Genomic DNA, 24882 nt, shown 5'->3' on the forward strand with positions numbered 1-24882 from the left:
ACAAGACTGGACCTCAAGGACGCCTACCTATCGGTACCCGTCCATACATCCTGCCGACAGTTCCTCAGATTCCGATGGCAAGGCCGCCCCTGGCAGTTTACATGCCTCCCCTTCGGCCTCAGCTCAGCACCGTGGTGCTTCACCAAACTACTGAAGCCAGTAGTGTCTCGACTACGCACTCAAGGAATTCGGTGCATTATTTACCTGGACGACCTGCTACAGTTTTCCTCAGACAGGTACAGTCTAACGCAACACACACAATATACCACCCGACTCCTCACGTCCCTAGGTTTCGTGGTGAACTTTCAAAAGTCGGAAGTATCCCCAGCCCAGAAGATACAATTCCTGGGCTTCGAGATAGATTCCAAGACCAGCACACTACGGCTCCCGACCTCAAAGATCACAGCCATCAAGAAGGAAATACGCAGAGCCATTCGCAGCCACTCCATTCCACTCCGCAACCTGGCTCAGATCGTGGGCTTGCTATCCGCATCTATCCAGGTGATATTCCCGGGTCCACTCCACTACAGAGCGATGCAGCGCTTGAAGGCTTCCTTCCTCCGCCAGAACCCTTCATACGACCAAACGGTTCCGGTGACGGAGGAAGTCAAAGAAGAACTTGGATGGTGGTTGGACAGCATGGAAGCGTGGAATGGCCGAGCCATCTTCGGGAACACGCCCGACATGCAGGGCCGGCGCTACCATTAAGGCAGACTAGGCAGCCGCCTAGGGCGCCCCTTGGGAAGGGGCGCCGCCAGGAGCGCCGGCCCCCCTAATGCTGCAGCCGCCCGAGCGCTCTGTAGAGCGCCTCTGGTGGCTGCAGCTTCGCCCGGGCTGGTGCGTCCATGAGGGCGCACCGCCCGGGCGCAGCATGAGGAGAGGGGCTGACAGGAGGGAAGCGCTCAGCGCTCCCTCCTGTCACTCCCTCAATGTAGCGTGGCCGAGCCCTGTATGATCCGCCGGTACAGGGAGCATCTGTCTCCTGTACCCGGACGGACTAACAGGAAGTGAACACTGAGTGTTCACTTCCTTTTAGTCCAGCCGGGTACAGGAAACAAAAGCTCCCTGTACCCGCGGACAGTACAGAGCTCGGCCACGCTACAACATAGGTAGGGGAGGGTGGGGGGAATAAAGGGAGGGGGGGGAGAAATAACTGGAGCGGGAGGGGGGGAGAAATAAATGGAGAGGGAGGGAGGGGGAGAAATAAATGGAGGGGGGAGGAAATAAATGGGGAGGGAGGGGGGGCAGGAGAAATAAATGGAGAGGGAGGGAGGGGGGGGAAATAAATGGAGAGGGAGGGAAATAAATGGAGAGGGGGGGCAGGAGAAATAAATGGAGAGGGAGGGAGAGGGGGGAAATAAATGGAGAGGGAGGGAGAGGAGAAATAAATGGAGAGAGAGGGGGGGAGGAGAAATAAATGGAGAGGGGGGGGAGAAATAAATGGAGAGGGAGGGGGGAGAGAAATAAATGGACAGGGAGGGGGGGAGAAATAAATGGACAGGGAGGGGGGGAATAAATGGACAGGGAGAATAAATGGACAGGGAGGGGGGAATAAATGGACAGGGAGGGAGGGAATAAATGGACAGGGAGGGAGGGAATAAATGGACAGGGAGGGGGGAATAAGTGGACAGGGAGGGGGGAATAAGTGGACAGGGAGGGGGGGATAAATGGACAGGCTGGGTGGGGGGAATAAATTGAAAGGGGGGGAAATAAATTGACAAGGTGGGGGGGGAAGTAATTGACAGGGAGTGGAATTGACGGGGTTAGGAGGGGGAATGAGAGTGGGGAGGGGAGAAGAGAGTGACAAGTGAGGGGGGAGAAGAGAGGGACACGCAGGGGGGAAGAGAGTGACAAGGGAGGGGGGAGAAGAGAGGGACAAGGGGGGGAGAAGAGAGGGACAAGGGGGGGAGAAGAGAGGGACAAGGGGGGAGAAGAGAGGGACAAGGGGGGAGAAGAGAGGGACAAGGGGGGGAGAGAAGAGAGGGACAAGGGGGGGAGAGAAGAGAGGGACAAGGGGGGAGAGAAGAGAGTGACGAGGGGTGGGAGAGAAGAGAGTGACGAGGGAGGGAGAGGGGAGAAGAGAGTGACAAGGGAGGAGGGAGAGATTGACATCCATCACACACACACAATGCACCCCTTGCACACAGAAAAACACACAATGCATTACACACACAGACACACACACACAAGCAATTCAACCCTTACATACAATGCATCCCTTACACACACAGAAACACACAATGCATTCCTTACACACACTCAATGCATTCCTTACACACACTCAATGCACCCCTTACACACACTCAATGCACCCCTTACAGACGCACACACTGCATCCCGTACATACACAGAAACACACATTGCAGCCCTTACACATACAAACACAGATTCACACAATGCATTCCTTACACACATATCAGGACATCCCCTACTCCTGTGAACAAACTATTTGGTGGAACATGAAGGTGGACCCTGGGGCCCAGACCATGAGCTGTGTAAAGGGCCTTTAAAAAAATGGAGCTGCTTTCCGTTCTCCCAGAACACAAACAGCCTCCAGAGAGCCTGTTCTACACCAGACGAGTGGAGCCAGACTGCAGCTAGAGCCCATCACCATCCTCATCTGATTGTAAGTAGGCAATCTAGTATATTATTCGTGGCACTAATCTCTAATTTACCTCACATTAAAGGGACACTTTAGTCCCCAGAACCACTGCAGCTTAATGTAGTGGTTCTGGTGTCTATAGCCTGTCCCTGCAGGCCTTTTAATGTAAACACGGCGGCACTGCAGCACTTGCGTTAGTTAACATGGGGCATTGTGATGTCATATGGGGGGGGGCGACAAACTTTACTTTTGCCTAGGGCGGCAAAAATCCTTGCACCGGCCCTGCCGACATGGTCCTGGAATCAGACGCCAGCCTCTGGGGATGGGGCGCCACCTGCGAAGGCAGTTCGACGGGAGGCACTTGGACTTCCCAGGAACTCAAACTCCACATCAACTGCCTAGAACTTCTAGCGGGGTCGTTTGCAATTCGCAGCCTAGCGAGAAACCGGACCAACTGCTGCATCCTCCTCCGGATGGACAATGTGTCAGCGGTCTGTTACATCAACAGACTGGGAGGGGCCCGGTCCAGACTCCTCTCAGAGATTACAAAAGAAATATTCGAGTTTTGCCTTCCCCGGAAAATCTCCCTCATGGCAGAATATCTCCCGGGCGAAACGAACCTGACAGCGGACTGGTTCTCTCTCCATTGGCGGGACAGCAGCGACTGGAGACTGGACCCAACGATCTTCCATCGCCTCTCGGTCAGGAGAGGCCCCCTCCACCTAGACCTCTTCGCATCTCGCAACAACAGGCAGACGGACGAGTACTTCAGCTGGCTACCAGATCCGGAGAGCAAAGCAGTAGACGCCTTTCTCCAACCATGGCCACCCAGGGGCGCTTACGCCTTTCCCCCATTTGCCGTGGTGGCAAGGACGATACAATACTTAAAGACGCAACGCGGGTCTCTGCTCCTCATCACTCCCCTATGGCAGAGCCAACCATGGTTCCCGGACCTTCTAGCTTCATCCTACAGGGATCCTCTCCTCATACCGTCCTACCCGACACTCCTCACAGACCCGAGAGGGAACCCCCATCCTCTCATTCTGGAAGACCGCCTCACTCTAGTAGCCTGGACTCTTTCAGGGGCGCTTGGCGGACCGAGGACTTATCGCAGACAGCTAGAGACCTCCTATGGGATTCATGGACACCAGGAACCAGACGATGCTATCTTGCAGCATGGAATTCCTGGTCCACTTGGTGCAGTGAACGGAACTTTGATCCCTTTACGGCACCTGTAACGGCCATCTTGAATTTTCTCTCCCACCTATACTCCGCGGGCAGGTCTTACCGATCCCTCAACGTCGTGCACTCCGCGATCTCAGCGGCTCACGTTCCGGTCCTGGGTACACCCGTCGGGAAAAACCCTCTGGTATGCCGCCTCCTCAGGGGCATCAGACTTCAAAGGCCCCCCAGACCCAAGTACACTCGGTTATGGGACGTGGAAGTCGTCCTACAGTTTCTGCGAGACTGGCCAGATAACGACAGACTCTCACTTCGACAACTGTCGGCCAAACTAACACTCCTACTTTGTCTGGTCTCGTTCCGCAGAGTTTCGGACGTGCGGGCTTTCGACATTGACGCCTTCTCGGTCTCCCCCGAGGGAGTTACCTTCCAAGTGTCACGTCGTACAAAATCGGATTCCTCGTCGGTCTTCTACCCCTTTTTTCCTACGGAACCGCTGCTTTGCGTGGTTTCTGCTCTGCGTCGTTATGTTCAGGTCACTTCCCTCCTTCTGGTCTCAGCTTCGGGACAACTATTGGTGTCTTATGTTAGACCTCACGTTCCCGTCTCTACTACCACCCTTGCCAGATGGGTACGTTGGATCCTGTCTCTAGCAGGTGTGGAAGACACCTTCGGTGCCCACTCCGTTCGCGGAGCGGCGGCCTCGTCCGCTTTCTCCGCGGGAGCATCACTGGCAGACATCCTACGAGCCGCGGATTGGTCACGCGAAGCGACCTTTCGGACCTTCTATTTCCGCCCAAACTCGGGGGCAGCCGCATCTCTCCTTCATCAGCGTTAAAAATGCAAAATATGAAGCCTCCTGTCATGTGGTAAAATTGAAGATTATGCTAGCGTTAGTGTACTTATAATCTTAATTTTAGTAATGACAGGGGGCGAGTATTTTCCCACCCTCCGCACCCTCGAGGGATGAAATCTCATGTAAGTATACCTATACTCTACATATTCCTTCATATTTTCTACCTGGTATATATCAGACTTGTACCTTGTTTAACTACAGCTTCGTTACTGTTATCTGTCATACTTAGACTAGTTACATTTCGTTAGAGTTTGTGCTGGGTTTATTACATTACTGCAAACAGTTGCCAGACCGGTTCCTAACCTTTTCCACGCTCTCTTTCAGCATAACTTCAAGACATTGCAGCTTACACTCAGGATGGACATGTTTGGACCTTCCTTCAGAAACCAGGACTTCGCAATTGGAAAAGTCATCTGTTGGTGCATGTTTGGATCACCCTAGGACTTCGTATTTGAAAAGTCACCCGTTGGTGCATGTTGCAAGACTTTATCCGTTTAAAAAAAAAAAAAAAATTCTTGTATTTGGTGTCGCTCTCGAAAGAGGGGAAGGAGCCTCATTACTGTGAATACTATACCTCCTACTTTCTTTTGATTGGTTAATGTTTTCACCTTTTTCTTTACTGCTATGTGAGTTAGTAAAGAGAGTTAATGCAAAATACTCGCCTCCTGTCATTACTAAAATTAAGATTATAAGTACACTAACGCTAGCATAATCTTACATTTTCCATAGATATTACAGTAAGAACCTTTTGCATGCAATCTAATGCATCTTCAGCTGTCTCACATTTAGGAACCTAGAAGTGAAACAGAACACATTTTCATGGTTAATGTCAACATTTCAGGTTACCCTTGAAACAACAGAAGCAGAAATTAATATTTCTCACAGACCTAAAAATAAAACATAACTTAGCTGTTCAGGAAGTGTAGGTGTAGACACGAAATACATACAGTTGCCTTTTTCTATTTTTTGTTTTGTTTATTTTATATGTCTATTATCCGTAAGTACAGGGAGTGTAGAATTATTAGGCAAATTAGTATTTTGACCACATCATCCTCTTTATGCATGTTGTCTTACTCCAAGCTGTATAGGCTTGAAAGCCTACTACCAATTAAGCATATTAGGTGATGTGCATCTCTGTAATGAGAAGGGGTGTGGTCTAATGACATCAACACCCTATATCAGGTGTGCATAATTATTAGGCAGCTTCCTTTCCTTTGGCAAAATGGGTCAAAAGAAGGACTTGATAGGCTCAGAAAAGTCAAAAATAGTGAGATATCTTGCAGAGGGATGAGGCACTCTTAAAATTGCAAAGCTTCTGAAGCGTGATCATCGAACAATCAAGCGTTTCATTCAAAATAGTCAACAGGGTCGCAAGAAGCATGTAGACAAACCAAGGCTCAAAATAACTGCCCACGAACTGAGAAAAGTCAAGCGTGCAGCTGCCAAGATGCCACTTGCCACCAGTTTGGCCATATTTCAGAGCTGCAACATCACTGGAGTGCCCAAAAGCACAAGGTGTGCAATACTCAGAGACATGGCCAAGGTAAGAAAGGCTGAAAGACGACCACCACTGAACAAGACACACAAGCTGAAACGTCAAGACTGGGCCAAGAAATATCTCAAGACTGATTTTTCTAAGGTTTTATGGACTGATGAAATGAGAGTGAGTCTTGATGGGCCAGATGGATGGGCCCGTGGCTGGATTGGTAAAGGGCAGAGAGCTCCAGTCCGACTCAGACGCCAGCAAGGTGGAGGTGGAGTACTGGTTTGGGCTGGTATCATCAAAGATGAGCTTGTGGGGCCTTTTCGGGTTGAGGATGGAGTCAAGCTCAACTCCCAGCCCTACTGCCAGTTTCTGGAAGACACCTTCTTCAAGCAGTGGTACAGGAAGAAGTCTGCATCCTTCAAGAAAAACATGATTTTCATGCAGGACAATGCTCCATCACACGCGTCCAAGTACTCCACAGCGTGGCTGGCAAGAAAGGGTATAAAAGAAGAAAATCTAATGACATGGCCTCCTTGTTCACCTGATCTGAACCCCATTGAGAACCTGTGGTCCATCATCAAATGTGAGATTTACAAGGAGGGAAAACAGTACACCTCTCTGAACAGTGTCTGGGAGGCTGTGGTTACTGCTGCACGCAATGTTGATGGTGAACAGATCAAAACACTGACAGAATCCATGGATGGCAGGCTTTTGAGTGTCCTTGCAAAGAAAGGTGGCTATATTGGTCACTGATTTGTTTTTGTTTTGTTTTTGAATGTCAGAAATGTATATTTGTGAATGTTGAGATGTTATATTGGTTTCACTGGTAAAAATAAATAATTGAAATGGGTATATATTTGTTTTTTGTTAAGTTGCCTAATAATTATGCACAGTAATAGTCACCTGCACACACAGATATCCCCCTAAAATAGCTATAACTAAAAACAAACTAAAAACTACTTCCAAAAATATTAAGCTTTGATATTAATGAGTTTTTTGGGTTCATTGAGAACATGGTTGTTGTTCAATAATAAAATGAATCCTCAAAAATACAACTTGCCTAATAATTCTGCACTCCCTGTATGTGGAACTGTATTTCTGCCTTGCATTTACAATTTTTTTTAATAAAGATCACTTTTTATTGGACTTCCCTCAAACAGTGTTGAGTATGAGCTGAGAACAGTTTATATAGTGTTTTACTGGGCTTCAGAAATTAATTGTAGCAAAGGAATGAACACTACTGAACCCCTTGCCTTTTAAAATTAGTTATATTATATGTACTATTTTTGTTTCTTTCTAATTGTGGAAACGGTACTTTTCAAATATGTCATGGCACTTCCTTGAAATTAGAGGTGACATATTCTTCGTAACACTAATATTACTTTATTTTCCTTTCACCAGGGCTATCAGTATGTGCAGGCAACCAGCATTCTAAGCATGGTTCTGCACATACATTCACTTTAATTTCCTACTTATTTTTCACCTCTTAGCTGGTCACTACAGGTAATTGGCAGGTTCCATTCTGAGATTGCTCAGATAGGGCTGTATTAGCCCTGCTACCTATATCATCACTCTATTCCAGTGGTGCACTAGAATTGAAGGGGCTACTATTATTCCCTATCAAGTTTATTGTTCACTATTTAGGCAGCAGCGGCCACACATACCTTACTTTACCTGCTAAACTACCTCCTTTGGCTGAGTTATGTGTCCCAAGGATATCTAGCTATAGACTCATAGCTCTACAAGCTACAGCTAGCCACACATTACTACAACAACCGGGAGAAATCGATACAGTGACCGTTTTCCCGATCTACCGTCTTTGTGAATGCCATATACCTATCCTATTATCTTTCAAGCCACCAGACTTGACCACGCATACTGATTATTAAAGTCATTAGTCGGTCGCTCTTCATGATTTTTTAGCAGTTTGCATTCCTAGACTAGGGCATGTAAGAGGTGAGCCATTTAGGCTTGATTACACCTTGTATACAATTCTACACCTTGTGTACAATTCTACTCTATACTAACACTTCAACATTATTGACCTAACTGACTTAATTATAAATTATAATTTATTTCATGTTTTATAGGGTAGGCAACCTTTCAGCGGGACTGTGCCAAAACAAAACTTTGAAGTCCTATGTCTTGCTGGGCCTATATATTTTAAAGGGACACTATAGTCACCAAAGCAACTTTAGCCTAATGAAGCAGTTTTGGTGCATAGATCATGCTTCTGAATCCTCACTGCTCAATTCTCAATATACTTAATATAAAAATACCTGCTCTTCTGGCTTGCGATCTGTGGTTGACAGCATACTCTAGAACATCCAAATCGACTAACTGGCCTGGGAGTGCTTCCCACGGTCATTTCTAGCTATCCAGCCATGGTTTTACTGCCGCCACTAGTGTGGCCTAACAGGCGCTGCAGGAGGGAGAGGCTGCCACTCTTCCAACCGGCCGCAAGCAGGATTATATCTGATTCAAGCTGGTGCCCCGCAACCCCCCTTTGGACCAATGGGGGTGATCCTGGTCCACACCCAGGAGGCTCCTCAGATCTGCCGAGCTTTGGTGTTGGCACTGCAGCCACTGACACTGCCAACAGTGAAGTACACAAGATGGCGGACTTGGTCCTACCCCCAGAATATTAGTATTAGGGCCTGAACACACCAGAGAATCTTCCTCTATCATAAGCCAACTAGACACAATAGTCAAAGCATTTTGGCAAAAGCTGCAGGCTCAACAGTACATACCTGCTCCTTCACTCATCCAATAAGTTCTGAGTCTACCCCAAAGCAAAGTAGGTAGACCAGCAACCTGCACCACTCAAGCGGTGCATCTGGGGCAGCTAAGGCAGAAGGTGCTACACAACCATTCACTGCCACTGAAGACCCACAGAGAAAGCTTAGTGTTACCACAGTGGGAGAAGTGGAGGAGGGAAACCCACCTGCCAACACTGAGCTGATCTCCTGCATATATGACATCTGGCCTGAGGGCCTGTACACTATTTTGGAACTGTGTCCTTCCCACGATGGGCATAAGCTGATTGGCATTCTGAGAGCATGATAGCACCTCACTTCACCTGTTTTACTGCTGTTGTCTTTTCTTTTTACTATTTTATGCTTATACTTCTTTTTTTCTTTTCCTAACAAACATGCCTTAGCTGTGGTCACAATTCTCCATGTCTTTACGGATATTGAACAAATCTTTAAAACCTTAGAAGCCCCCATGGGTGTAATGATCTGCTGTCAAGCAATCTTTAAGCAAGCTTGATCTTATTATTTAAATAGAGCAGATTTAGTTAGTTTATATCATGTGTTTTATTATCTATGACATACTCATGTTATGTTCCGAGCTAAGCTAATGTGCCAATGTGATTGTGTGCTATTACTCCTTATTTTGTGACATGTTTCATTTCATTGTCTCAGTAAAAAATTTGATAAAAATAGAAATAATAATTACCAAAAATAATATATAAATAAAAACAAATGTTAATACATATATATTCATATCATAATACAATTGTATTATTATTATTTTATTATTTATATAGCACCAGCAAATTCCATAGCACTGTACAATGGGTGGACTAACAGACACATAATTGTAACCAGACAAGTGAGTGTACAGGAACAGAGGGGTTGGGGGCCTTGCTCAATGAGCTTACTTGCTAGAGGTAGTGGGGTATAGTGACACAAAGGGTAAAAGTAAGGGTAACACAGTAGGTTTCTAGAAAAGTATTCACTGAGGGCTTAGGAAAGCATATGAATTAAACGGTTAGCAGGTTTTCAACCCCCACGACTCCTCTCCTGCAACTGTCAAAAATATCTTACTAAGGAAGTGAGTTTTCATTGATTTTTTGGAAGGAGTGGAGAGTGGGTGAAAGACTAACGCCAATGAAGGGACTGGAAGCCAATGAAGGGACTGACAGAGTGGGGAGGAGTGGAAGGTGTGGGAGGACAGGAAATGGAGCATCGCCACCGTATTCATTTTAGATTCCAGTGGTGCAAGCTGGGAACACGAAAGACCACTGAGAAGGGGAATGCAGTTCTCAAGGCGAGAGAGTACAATGGCATGGAACAGCACCTTAGCCATGTCCGGTGTTAAATAGGGGCAGATGTTGTTAAGGTGGAAACTACAGGATTTGGCGATCGACTGGATATGAGGGGTGATGGAGAGGTCCGAGTCAAAGAGAACACCTAGGCAGAGAGCCTGCGAAGTAATAGTGATGATAGTGCCGTTGACTTGGATGGAGACAGACATGGGAGTAGCAAACTTGAGGGAGGAAACATAGAAACTTGGAAACATAGAATGTGACGGCAGATAAGAACCAGTCGGCCCATCTAGTCTGCCCAATTTGCGCATTCAGAGCTGAGAGGCGGATCGGGGCGGAGAGATCCCCAGCGCCAAGGGAGTCCGGCGCTGGAGAAAGGTAAGTGCTTAAGACACACAAACTCTCACGAACACACGCATACACACTAGCTAACAGACACACACATTTACTGACAGACACACACTCAGTGACAGACATACATACACACTCACTGACAGACAGACACATACACACTCACTTACAAAACACACTCACTAACAGACGCACACAAACTAACACACTCAGTAACAGGCACACACAGTAACACACTCACTGACACACTCTAACACTAACACAAACACACACACTAGCACACACACTTTAACACTAACACACACTCTAACACTAACACACACACACACACTCTAACACACACACACACTAACACACACACTCTAACACTAACACACACACACACTCTAACACACACACTCTAACACTAACACACGCACACACCAACACACTCTAACAAACACACACACACACACACTAACACACACACTCTAACACACACACACTAGCACACACAGTAACATACTCACTGACACACTCTAACCCTAACACACACTCTAACACTAACACACACACTGTAACACACACACTAACACACACTCTAACACACAGTAACACACACTCTAACACACACACACTAACACACACACTAACACACACACTATAACACACACACACACACACACACACACAATCTAACACACACACACACGCTAACACACACACACACACACTAGCACACACACACACACTAACACACACACACACTCTACACACACACTGTAACACACACCAACACACACACTAACACACTATAACACACACACTAATACACACACACACACTAACACACACACACACAGTAACACCCACACACACACACTCTAACACTAACACACCCACTAACACTAACACACACACACACTAATACACACACACACACACACTAACACACACACACACACACATGAACACACTCTAACACACACACTAACCCACACACTTTTCTTTTTAATTTAATCCCCCAGCCTCCTTACCTTTTGGAGAGCTGAGGGGATTCCCCGGGGTCTAGTGGTGTCACCCGGCGGGCTGGCTGTTTGGGTGGCGGCGCGTCTGTGTGAGGTCAAAGGAGGAGGTTACAGAGAGCAGTCGGGCAGCATCAAGGTGGTTAAGGTTGTTCATTGGGATGTTAAAATCCCCACATATTAGTGAAGTAGTGCTAGAGGAGAGAAAGTGGGATAGCCAGGAAGAAAAGTGTTCAATAATTAGCCTAGGATTACCGGGGGGCTGATAGGTGATGTAAATTCTTAAAAGAGTGGGTTTAAATATGCGGACAGTTTTAACTTCAAAGGAAGTAAAGGATGGGGCAGGAGCAGGGAGGATAGGTTGAAAGGTACATTTAGGGGAGAGAAGGATGCCTATACCGCCTCCTTTAAAGTTGAGTCAGGGAGTGTAGGAGAAACAAAGAAGCAGGAGTAGTGGTATCAGAGGGGGACAGCCAGGTTTTCAGAGAGTGCTAGTAGTGTGAGGGAATTAGAGATGTGTATGGCTGTTGATTTAATATTGATACAGATGGAATGGGCTTCCAGAGTGGACACTGAATGTTGGTAGAGGAGGATAAAATGCTGGGTATTCAGATGAGGTTCTCATGCTTTCTGGTTGTCTTAGTGTCAACAGACAAGGTGAAGGGTCCTGGGTTGGGAGAGACATCACCAGCTGCTAGAAATAGGAGGAGAGATAATGACAGGAGGTGTGAATGGATTTTATATGGGCGAGGGTCTAGGATGAGATCGGGTGGGAGCAGGAGAGTGAGAATAGAGAAATGAGTGCAGGGCATGAGATGAGAGAAGCGGGGGAGTGTAGCAGAGACCGATTAATGTGGATGTGATTGTGTTGTTGAGGGAAGTGGGTGTAAGGAGATATTTTGATGCTGAGGGAGAGGAGAGAAAAGGAGAAGAGGAGACGATAGAGCATTGCTCAGATGAGTAAGTACTTTGAGGAAAGCAGAATGAGCAGAAGTAATAACAATGAGGACTGAGTGTTATGGATTATGAGAGTGTAGGAGTGTGCTGATTACAGGCAGTGTTTTCAGCTGTCATTTCTAATTATCTAAATTTGTGTGTAAATAAAAATAATATATATATATATTTGTGTAATCTTTTATATATATATTTGTGTAATCTTTTTACTTAATTATCTGATTTTACTAATTACAATTTGAGGGACCTGCCTGACAACCTCGGCAGAAAGTCCATAGAATTTGATTTGCAAGCCCTATCTTTTACCCTGTAACTGTCATGATTACTAGTTGATCGAGCACGCAGAACTGTATCACACCTAGGAGTAAAGGTAACATCTTACCTGGCCTTAGAATGGCTGGACTTAGCGTACCAGAGAATAGTCAGAATACTTGCCGAGGTCGGGGATACAGAATGAGACACAATGATGAGGGAAAGCCAAAAGTCAAGGATACCAGAATACAGAAAAGTCAAAATGAAGCCAAAGTCAATAACCAGAAATAAACACTCAGGAACACACTCTCGGACAACCACTAAGGGAAACCACAATAGGGCAATGAGGGAAGGCAAGAAAGGAGTTTAAATAAGTCTCCTTTAAATCCGATTGGCCATACCTGGCATATGAACCCAGAACGTGCATGCGCGTCCTTTGCATGATGTCACACGCATATCGATGTCTTTAATACTGTGGGCGGACCTGGGGCTACAAATTGGTTTGGATCCGCAGCGGCTGGTATCTTTCAGCATGCCGCAGGAGTCAGATATACCGACACAGGGCCGCCGTCCAACATCTCCACCAATGCCAGGAAGGTGGTCATCCTCACGGACACCACAAGGTGAGGACGAACATGTGACAGTAACTTTCCAAAACATTATAAAACATGGAGGGTACTGTTTTACTTGTCAATCTTTGTTGAACACAAATATTAGTGTGGTAAAACTGTAAAGAATATCATGGCGATTAAATCATCAGCGAAAGTGCAGTTTTGTGTAAAAAAAAAAGCAAAAAAACAAATATGAATGCCAACTTTGGCCAGGGTTTGTGACTAAGTGGCTACTAAAAAAGAAAGGGCATACTATTTTGAATGCCATGGGTTGTCCACTTTTTTAAAATGGTATGCCATGATGGGGGTAATTCTCATTCCTGGGCTGCCATACGGTCTCAAAGGCAACATAAGCAATCTGGCAAATTTCAATGTGCAAAAACAGAAATGAGCAAGTCTTAAATTTGACACTCTAACTTCCCAAAACACCATAAAACCTGGACATGGGGATTACTGTTGTGCTCGGGAGACGTTAGTGAACACAAATATGAGTGTTTTAGAGCAATAAAACATATAATGCTGATTATATCATTGGTAAAAGAGCAGTTTATTTGTTAAAAATGGAAAAAACAAATATGATCGCTAAATTTGACCAATCTTTATGACCAAGTGGCTAGTATGAAAGACTGGACAAACCTGATTTTAAATACCATGGATTGTCTACTTTTCAAAATGATATGCAATGATGGGAGTCATTTTCATACCTGGGCTGCCATATGGTCTTAAAGGCAACGTAACCAATCTGGCAAAATGAATGTGTAAAAACTAGAAAGGGGAAACCTCTATATTTGACCATTTAACATTCAAAAACACCATAAAACCTGCACATGGATGGTACCATTGTACTTGTGAGACATCGCAGAACATAAAAATTTGTTTTTTATTGCAGTAAAAGCTTATTGTATTATGACATTCACGGTAGAAATGCCATGAAGAACTAAGAACATAACAACATTTCTTAATTTCTCATTCTTTTTTTAGTTTTTATTCCTATAAAATTAAGTTTCATATATAAATATTTGATGTGAAATGAAAGTCCTGTTTCTCCTGAACAAAATTAGAGATAATACGTTTGGTTGCATTTAATATGAAAGAGATGAAGTATGGATGAACAGACATATAGTCAAATTCTAGGGTTTGTTTTGATTTTGTTTTGATCAGTATGTGTACAATTGCCTCCATCCTTAACCCCTTAAGGACCGGTGACGGTTCAGGACCGTCATCGGCATTTTACCGTTGCCGACCGCTGACGGTCCTGAACCGTCACAGCGGTCTTATGTACTTACCCGATCGCCGTCGTTCCCCCGGCGGCGATCGGTGTTGGTCCCCTTGTGGGGAGACTGCCTGCAGACCAGACAGTCTCCCCATGGCGGATTAGGACCCCTGTGGCCATGTGTTCGCCCAATAGGGCGACCACATGGTCACAATAGGTGTCCTAGTCTCTGCCTGCAGGGGGACTGTCTGTGCTGACAGGCAGTCTCCCTGCAACTGTAAAATAAAAAAAAAAATTAAAGTTAATGTTAATTAAAAAATATATATATTATATATTTGTATATATATATGACATATAGGCATATTATATCTATATAATATATGTCTATATATCATATATATAATGTCATGCCAAGTGTATTTTTATATTAATATGTACATATATTAATATAAAAATACACGTATAATTAAACTACACACGTATATATATAATATATATAATAACTATATATATTGTATATATATATTATTATAAAATACAAATAATAAGTAATTTAAATTAAATTAAAAAAATGAAAAATAATAATAAAAAATGAAAAAATAATTATATATCTATATGAAATTTTATTCTAATTGTATTTTGATATTAATATATATATATATATTTATATCAAAATACACTTAGAACAAAATTGTATATATATCTATGTATATATAAATAAATAATAATAATACAAAATATACATATGTCCATATACAAAATTACATAAATAATTATATAAATATACACGTAGACTTCAAATATATAAATATGCATATATATATTTAAATTCTACATGCGTATTTATGTAATATTTTTACATAATTAAGTAATTTTATTGATTGCAATTTGAGGGACCTGGCTGCCAACCCAGGACGAAAGACTGGAGAATTTAATGTGCTAGCACTGTATTTTACCCTGTAACTTTCTATGACGCCCTAAAACCTGTACATGGAGGGTACTGTTTTACTCAGGAGACTTCGCTGAACACAAATATTAATGATTCAAAACAGTAAAAAAATATCACAGCCATGATATTGTCAGTGAAAGTGACTTTTTTGCATTTTTTACACCCAAACAGCACTTCTACTGATGATATAATTGTTGTGATACGCTTTCCTGTTTTGAAACATTAATATTTGTGTTCAGAAAAGTCTCCCGAGTATCACAGTACCCCCCATGTACAGGTTTTATAGCGTTTTTGAAAGTTACAGGGTCAAATATATGGGTCACATATTTTTACGTTGAAAATGGCCAGGTTGGTTACGTTGCCTTTGAGAGCGTATGGTAGCCCAGGAATGAGAATTACTCCCATGATGGCATACCATTTGCAAAAGAAGACAACCCAAGGTATTGCAAATGGGGTATGTCCAGTCTTTTTTAGTAGCCACTTAGTCACAAACACTGGCCAAAATTAGCGTTCAATTTAGTTTTTTACTTTTTTCACACACAAACAAATATGAACGCTAACTTTGGCCAGTGTTTGTGACTAAGTGGCTACTAAAAAACACTGGACATACCCCATATTGAATACCCTGGGTTTACTTTTTAAAAAATATGTACATGTGGGGTGTTTTTCAGAGATTTATGACAGATAATAGTGTTACAATGTCACTATTGATAAATTTAAAAATTGTATGTTTTGAAACCGCTATATCCCACTTGTACTTATTGCCCTATAACTTGCAAAAAAAAGCATGTAAACACTGGGTATTTTTAAACTCAGGACAAAATTTTGAATCTATTTAGCAGTTTTTTTCATTCGCTTTTGTAGATGAGTAAATGATTTTTCAAGTAAAAGTAAAAAAACATGTATTTTTTTCAATTTTTTATCATATTTTTTTATTTTATTTTAATTAAATTACATGAGATTATATAAATAATGGTATGTAAAGAAAGCCCTTTTTGTCCTGAAAAAAACAATATATAATTTGTATGGGAACAGTAAATGAGAGAGCGGAAAATTACAGCTAAACACAGACACCACAAAAGTGTAAAAAAAGACCTGGTCGCAAATGTACAACATCGCAAAAACAGTCCGGTCCTTAAGGGGTTAAGGAGTCATGTTTGAAAAGCTAAGTACACCCTTACTGCTTCAATACGAATTAAGAGGCTAAGTAGCAGACAGGTGCTGCTAATCAAATGCCCTTGATTAATTGATCATTAGCAAGTGTGACCACCTCTTTAACCCCTTCAGGACCTGATACGTCCGTGGTAAATTTGAGCGCTTGAAGCGATTGTGATTGCTTCTAGCAGCTCTTATGGTATTACACAATTCATCGATATCGAGGCATCATGTAATGACCCCCTAGGCTGCCGGGGACCTGAGTGATCGGCCCACCCCCCCGTGGCGATGACTTCCGAGTTGCATCACATGGCGCCCGGCAGTGTAGGGAAGAGCATCTGAAGCCATCTGCAGGCCTTTACTGAGTGCCTCGAGGGGTACTCAGTAAAGGCCTGCGCCCTCAAAATAAGGTATTTTAGCCCCCAGAGAACCCAACACACCTACATATGGGTGGTATCACTGTACTCAGGAGATGTTGCTAAACACATATTGGGGTGTTCTTTGGCAGTAACCCTTAAAGTTCTCAAATTGCTATGTGTGTCCAAAAAAATCACCATTTTTTTTTTTTTGTTTACGTTTGGCATAGATTGGTGGTAAAATGGTTGCATGAAAAGAGTCAAAATACCCCAAGTTTAATACCTTAGGTTGTCTTCTTTTAAAAAATATATACAAGTGTAGGGTTATTCAGGAATTCCTGACAGATATCAGTGTTGCAATGTAACTTGCTTTAATTTTGAAAAAAAATGGTTTGGAAATAGCAAAGTGCTACTTGTACTTATAGCCCTATAACTTTCCACAAAAAAAAGCTAAGAACATGTTAACATTGGGAATTTCTAAACTCAGGACAAAATTTAGAAACTACTAAGCATTGGTGTTTTTTGGCAGTTGTAGATGCGTAATAATTTTATGGGTCAAAGTTCGAAAAAGTGTGTTTTTTCAATGTTTTCATCATATTTTATAAATGTTTTTACAGTAAATTATATTATATGATGAAAATAATGGTATCTTTAGAAAGACCATTTAATGGCGAGAAAAACGGTATATAATATGTGTGGGTACAGTAAATGAGTAAGAGGAAAATTACAGATAAACACAAACACCGCAGAAATGTAAAAACAGTCTGGTCACTAAGCGGTTAAAGGTCAACGTTTAGTAATTTGCTGGTCTTGAGCATTCAGGTGTGTGTTAGCACATTGCCAAAGAGGAAAGACATCAGCAATGATCTTAGAGAAGCAATTGTTGCTGCCTGTCAAACTAGGAAAGATTATAAGACATTTTCCAAACAAGTTAAAAGTTCATCATTTGCTGGGACACCCACCTCTGTGAAAATTGGCAACTGTCTTTAATGTTTCCACTTTTGAATAATCTTTCTCACTGTAGAATGATGAACTTTAAACTGTTTGGAAATGGCCTTATAACCTTTCTAGTTTATGAGCGCGTGATGTCACGTGATATGAATATATCAAAGCAGCATCTATATTTATACAGAGAAGAAACAGCAAGTATGGGTTTAGGCCCATGAACAGCTCCATTTCCTAGTTTGTATGGGCCAAAATCCATACTTGCTGTTTCTTCCCTGATATCACGATTGCCCTTAAATTGACAATGTCATCTAGGCGACCCCATATGCTAGCTATTTGAATTTGCAGAGATGACGTGGACGTGGAAAAGATGTTAGCTTATATATAGTTAATATGGGACTTTGTTAATAGCCCTATCTTGGTTTCTGCCTTGACACATGTTAGTGCTTATTTAATTATCTCTTGATATATTTTGATATTGACATTGGCTTGTGTTTGACTTAGAGAAATTCTGATATCCTGACCAAGCTTGTTTCTGACCTTGAGTATTTTTGACATCCTAACTTGGCTTGTTATTCATTATCTCTTTCTATATTACTGACTTTGGTTATTTCTGACTTTGTCTTTATATTTATTAATGTTAAATCTGGCCACTCTAAGGACCAGTAAAACGTCTATCTAGTTCCTCTGTTTGTAAGATTCGCAATTTCTGTCATTTGGGATACGACCCCGTGACACTGTGCATATTCACTCTGCCATATTATTGCTTTGTGGTTTCCCCAATGTAGCACCCTCTATGTGTCATTATTGCTCAGAAATGCTTTAAAACTTGAGACAGGGAAGTTCTCATGAAAGCTCGTTGTTCCAAAATACTGTTAATCAAATAAAAAATAATAATCACAAGATAATAATTTAATCTGTTATTTTACATTTACAGAACAAGTGAGAAGTGAGCAATTGAGGGAAAACAGGAGAAGCAGTAAAAAAAAATGTATGTATATATTATATAATTAATAAATATATTACATAAATATAATTGTTTACTGTCTCTCCTCTTTTTTCCTTTATTTGGTACTTTTCTCACCTGATCTGGGAACCAAATGGTTGGAATATGCTCCAATCAATGTAGTGTAAAGTATATATACTGTATTACATTTATATATGTATATATTTTGCAGCACACTAGTTGGCCCATTTTCATGCATTGTTGGTTTGTTCTCCTGACTTGAACACACATTCGACCAACTTTGGGCTTTTAGAAAATAATTTATACACTTATGTTGATCCTTGACTGTTTTTTTTTTGTATGGCTGATCAGTTGTCTATCCTCAGGTGAATCCACTGAGACTTGATCTGGGTGCTGAAATACAACAGGCCTTGAAGAAGAGCCCACATTTCCAAAATATTGAAAGGAACATCTTCTGGGACTAGGCAATGGCATCTGTGGTGATTGTAAAAAGCAAAAGTTGTAGGTGCACAAACATTATTTGGAGATAGCCGTGAAAAACAAGTGGTAATCAAAACGTTAAAAATGTACAAATCACCCACCAACAGGAGCACAGTGTGATATATATGTGAATACAAACTGTATACAAACAAAGTGATGAAACCACATTGTGATAAAGTAGGAGTAGTTATGTAACAAGGACCTCCGACAATTCGGAGACGCATGATGATAGGTGGTGAAAGCCGCAAGGAAGCCACCGAGCCAATTACCCTTCTTTCGACCAATAGTACCCACATCAGCACATAGAATGTTAGGACCATCTATGAGACAGGCAAGATGAAGCAGGTAGCTGCCGAGATGAAGAAAAACAACCTGATCATACTGGGCATCAGCAAAACCAGATGGACACAAGCAGGACAGAGGAGACCAATGGCAGGAGAGCAGGGCCGGTGCAAGGACTTCTGTCTACACAGGCGAAGACAAATTTTGCTGCCCCCAAAATTTATCTTCACCTGTCTGTCTCATATTCCCACTTTTGCCCCTCTTACCCATTCTTTTGCCCCTTTTGTGCATCTTACCACCTTTGTCTCTTGTTTTCCCTTTTTGTATATTGTATCCCCTGTTTGGCATTCTTTTTTATGTTTGTGTCTTCATCCCACTTTTCTTTACCCCCTTGCGTCACACACTCACTTGCTCATACACACACACACACACACACACACACACACACTGACCATTACACACATACTGCTCACACACACACACTGCTTATACACACACACAGCCTCTTACACACTTGCACTGCTAATACACACTCACTGGCTCTAACAGACACACACAAACAGTCTCTTACACACACTGCTAATACACACTCACTGGCTGTAACACACACACAGTCTCTCTCACACGCACATTCTCTTACACACACGCACAGTCTCTTACACACACACTAACTCTTACACACACACACGCACACACTGGCTCTAACACACACTAACTCTTACATACACACTGGCTCTAACACACACACACACACACTGGCTCTAACACACACACTAACTCTTACACGCACACACTGGCTCTAACACACACACACACTGGCTCTAACACACACACACACACACTAACTCTTACATACACACACTGGCTCTAACACACACACACACTGGCTCTAACACACACACACTAACCCTTACACACACACACTGGCTCTAACACTCTTACATACACACACTGGCGCTAACACACACACACACACACTGCCTCTAACACACACACTAACTCTTAGACACACACACTAACTCTTACATACACACACTGGCTCTAACACACACACACACACACTGGCTCTAACACACACACACACACACACACACACTAACTCTTACACATACACACACACTAACTCTTACACACACACACACACACTAACTCTTACACACACACACACTAACTCTTACATACACACACTGGCTCTAACACACACACACACACACTGGCTCTAACACACACACTAACCCTTACACACACACACTGGCTCTAACACTCTTACATACACACACTGGCTCTGACACACACACACACACACTGGCTCTAACACACACACTAACTCTTAGACACACACACTAACTCTTACATACACACACAGGGCCGCCACCAGAAATTTTGGGGCCCCTGACAAAGCACAAAGTCTGGGCCCCCCCCCCCTCCCTGCCCGGCCGGCCTGCCTGCCTCCCCCCCCTCCCTGCCCGGCCGGCCGGCCTGCCTCCCCCCCCTCCCTGCCCGGCCGGCCTGCCTCCCCCCCAATGAATGCAGTATGTGTGTTAGTGTAGTGGATGAAGAGTGTGTGTTAGTGTAGTGAATGCAGAGTGTGTGTTAGTGTAGTGAATGCAGAGTGTGTGTTAGTGTAGTGAATGCAGAGTGTGTGTTAGGGCAGTGAATGCAGTGTGTGTTAGTGCAGTGAGTGTTAGTGCAGTGAATGCAGTGTGTGTGTCAGTGTAGTGAATGCAGTGTGTGTGTCAGTGTAGTGAATGCAGTGTGTGTCAGTGTAGTGGATGCAGTGTGTGTCAGTGTAGTGGATGCAGTGTGTGTCAGTGTAGTGGATGCAGTGTGTGTCAGTGTAGTGGATGCAGTGTGTGTCAGTGCAGTGGATGCAGTGTGTGTGTGTGTGTGTGTGTGTGAATGCAGTGTGTGTGTCAGTGTGGTGAATGTAGTGTGTGTCAGTGTAGTGAATGCAGTGTGTCAGTGTAGTGAATGCAGTGTGTGTGTCAGTGCAGTGGATGCATTGTGTGTGTGTTAGTGCAGTGTGTGTCAGTGTAGTGAATGCAGTGTGTGTGTCAGTGTAGTGAATGCAGTGTGTGTGTCAGTGCAGTGAATGCAGTGTGTGTGTGTGTTAGTGCAGTGTGTCAGTGCAGCGGATGCAGTGTGTGTGTGTGTTAGTGCAGTGTGTGTCAGTGTAGTGAATGCAGTGTGAGTGCAGTGGATGCAGTGTGTGTGTGAGTGCAGTGTGTTAGTGCAGTGAGTGTCAGTGCAGTGAATGCAGTGTGTGTGTCAGTGTAATGAATGCAGTGAGTGTGTCAGTGTAATGAATGCAATGTGTGTGTCAGTGTAATGAATGCAGTGTGTGTGTCAGTGTAATGAATGCAGTGTGTGTCAGTGTAATGAATGCAGTGTGTGTGTCAGTGTAATGAATGCAGTGTGTGTCAGTGTAATGAATGCAGTGTGTGTGTCAGTGTAATGAATGCAGTGTGTGTGTCAGTGTAATGAATGCAGTGTGTGTGTCAGTGTAATGCAGTGTGTGTATGTGTTTAGTAGTGTATGCATGTAAATGTAGTAATAGTAATTTAAATGTATTTTTGTTATTCCCCCCTCCCTGTTTCTTACCTGGTTCAGGGAGGGGGGAAGATCCTTTGATCCCTGGTGGTCCGGTCAGGTGGAATTGTGGGCCCCCCGGCTCCCTATACTTGCAGAGGGGGCCCAGCGGACTGCAGGAACACTTTACAGCATTTCCTGCTCTCACTCCCGCGAGATGTGGTGTGCGCGCCGCGCGGAGCGTTGCCATGGCAACGCTCTAACGGCCGCACGTCTCGCGGGAGTTAGAGCGAGGGAAATGCTGGAAAGTGCTCCTGCAGTCCGCTGGGCCCCCTCTGCAAGTATAGGGAGCCGGGGGGCCCGCGGCTGCACATATATATAGCGATGATCGCTATATATATGTGCAGAAAGTAATTGTGGGGCCCTGGACTGCCAAAGCAGTCCGGGCCCCCCAGGACCGCCGGGCCCGTGACAACCGTCACGGTTGTCACCCCCTGATGGCGGCCCTGGACACACACACTGGCTCTAACACACACACACACTGGCTCTAACACACACACACACACACACTAACTCTTACACATACACATACACACACACTAACTCTTACACATACACACACACTAACTCTTACACACACACACTGGCTCTAACACATACACACACACACAGACTTACTGTTTCTTATAGTTGCCAAACAGAGGTCCCGCTGCACTGTTGTAGCGTTCCTCCTCTCTCCACAGCAGTTGGCCGCCGGGATATGATGTCACATATCCCAGCAGCCTGTAGCTCAGGACGAGATTCGCCGCGGTCGCTCCTCGGTGCTCCGCCCCCCTCCCTCAGTGGCTGCACGTTTCCCAGCCAGCTGAGCAGATTGCTGCAGAAATTGACCGGCGGGAGCGGAGTTCTCCGTGCTCCCGCCGGTCACTTGGACATTTTTGCGCCCCTCGGGTCCGTGCGCCCTAAGGCGGCCGCTTGTGCCGCCTTATGGTAGCGCCGGCCCTGCAGGAGAGCTGTTGCTGTACTCCGGGCAGGAAGAGAGTGACGCACCCCAATCGCAGGGAGAAGGCTTTATGTTGTCCAAGCAAGCACAAAGGGCACTGATTGGATGGGAGGCGCACGGCCCCAGAATCATCACAGCATCCTACAGAACCAAGCAGAAGAAGGTTAAGCTCAACGTCATTCAGGTTTCGCTCCAACCAATGATTCCGATAAAGAAGAGAAGGACGAGTTTTACAATAGACTGCAGAAAATCGTAGAGACATTCCGAGCCAGAGACATCGTCATCCTTATGGAAAACTTAAACGCCAAGATTGGACCCGACAACACAAGTCATGGGGATACATGGGCTGGGAGTGATGAATGATAATGGGGAGAGATTTGCGGAATTGTATGCGCTCAACAACCTGATCATTGGAGGAAGAATCTTTCCTCACAAGTGGATCCACAAAAACAACTGGGTATCACTGGATAGTGTGACAGAGAACCAGATTGACCACATATGCATTAACAAGAAGTTTAGAAGATCCGTGCAGGGCGTTAGAGTTAGAAGAGGAGCAGATGTGGCATCCGACCACCACCTAGTAGTAGCCAGCATGCAGCTGAAGTTAAAGAAGAACTGGATTGAAACAACACAGTGTAGAGTGAAGTATGATGTCAGCCGCCTAAGGATCACCAGCATCAGGGAAGAGTTTAGACTTAAGTTAATGAACAAGATTGAGGTGCTACATGAGCTGCATGAGAAAGAGGAAAGAAAAGGTGTACAGGCCAGCTGTCAGACAATAAAAGAGACATTAAGAACAGCCTGTCAAGAAGTGGTCGGAGCAAATAAACATCACCACAAAGAGTGGATCACAAGCTGAGACCTTGGGCTTGATAGAAGAGAGAAAACAGAAGAAGGTGGCAGTAAACAACAGGACTAGGGCAGAAAAAGCCAAGGCCCAAGTGGAATACACAGAAGTCCACAGAGCAGTGAAGAAGAGCATTAGGAAGGACAAGAAATACTACATAGATGGGCTGGCAGCTGAAGCAGAACAGGCTGCATACAACAGCAACATGAAACAGCTGTACAGCAGCGTATAAGGGTGATGTCACAGCACAACGGGAATCTAACAGGGGAAGAGGTGAAAGTAATCCTCCTCCTCCCACAACCACGCCGGCAAGGACAGGACGCTTTACAGACGTGTTGTTGATGGAGGACATGCAGAGCTTTTTAAGTCCTACGCATCGCCACAGCCCTTCGGGGTCCCCCCTCAGAGAACGACTCGACCGACAGGTAGCAGACTACCTCACCTTAACTGCAGATATCGAACTCTGAGGAGCGATGAACCCCTTGACTACTGGGTGTGCAGGCTTGACCTGTGGCCTGAGCTATCCCAATTTGCGATAGAACTTCTGGCCTTCCCTGCTTCAAGTGTCATGTCCGAAAGGACCTTCAGTGCAGCAGGAGGTATTGTCACTAAGAAAAGAAGTCGCCTAGGTCAAAAAAGTCTAGATTACCTCACCTTTATTAAGATGAATGAGGGATGGATCCCGAAGGGACTGACAGTGGGCGATACATTCGACTGAAAAAGGCCTGATGAGGGGGACTACTTAACACACCACTCCTATCTGGTGGCACATTAGATTACATGTGCAGTGCCCCAAATTTGAAGTAG

At 44.2% G+C, this 24882-nt stretch overlaps 1 pseudogene; it reads left to right on the top strand.

The window, feature by feature from the left end:
- The first annotated feature begins 13270 nt into the window (after positions 1-13270).
- On the top strand, positions 13271-24307 carry LOC134612127 (craniofacial development protein 2-like; annotated as a pseudogene).
- The last annotated feature ends 575 nt before the right edge of the window (positions 24308-24882 follow it).

This window comes from Pelobates fuscus, chromosome 5 (assembly GCF_036172605.1).
Source record: "Pelobates fuscus isolate aPelFus1 chromosome 5, aPelFus1.pri, whole genome shotgun sequence".
NCBI lineage: Eukaryota > Metazoa > Chordata > Amphibia > Anura > Pelobatidae > Pelobates > Pelobates fuscus.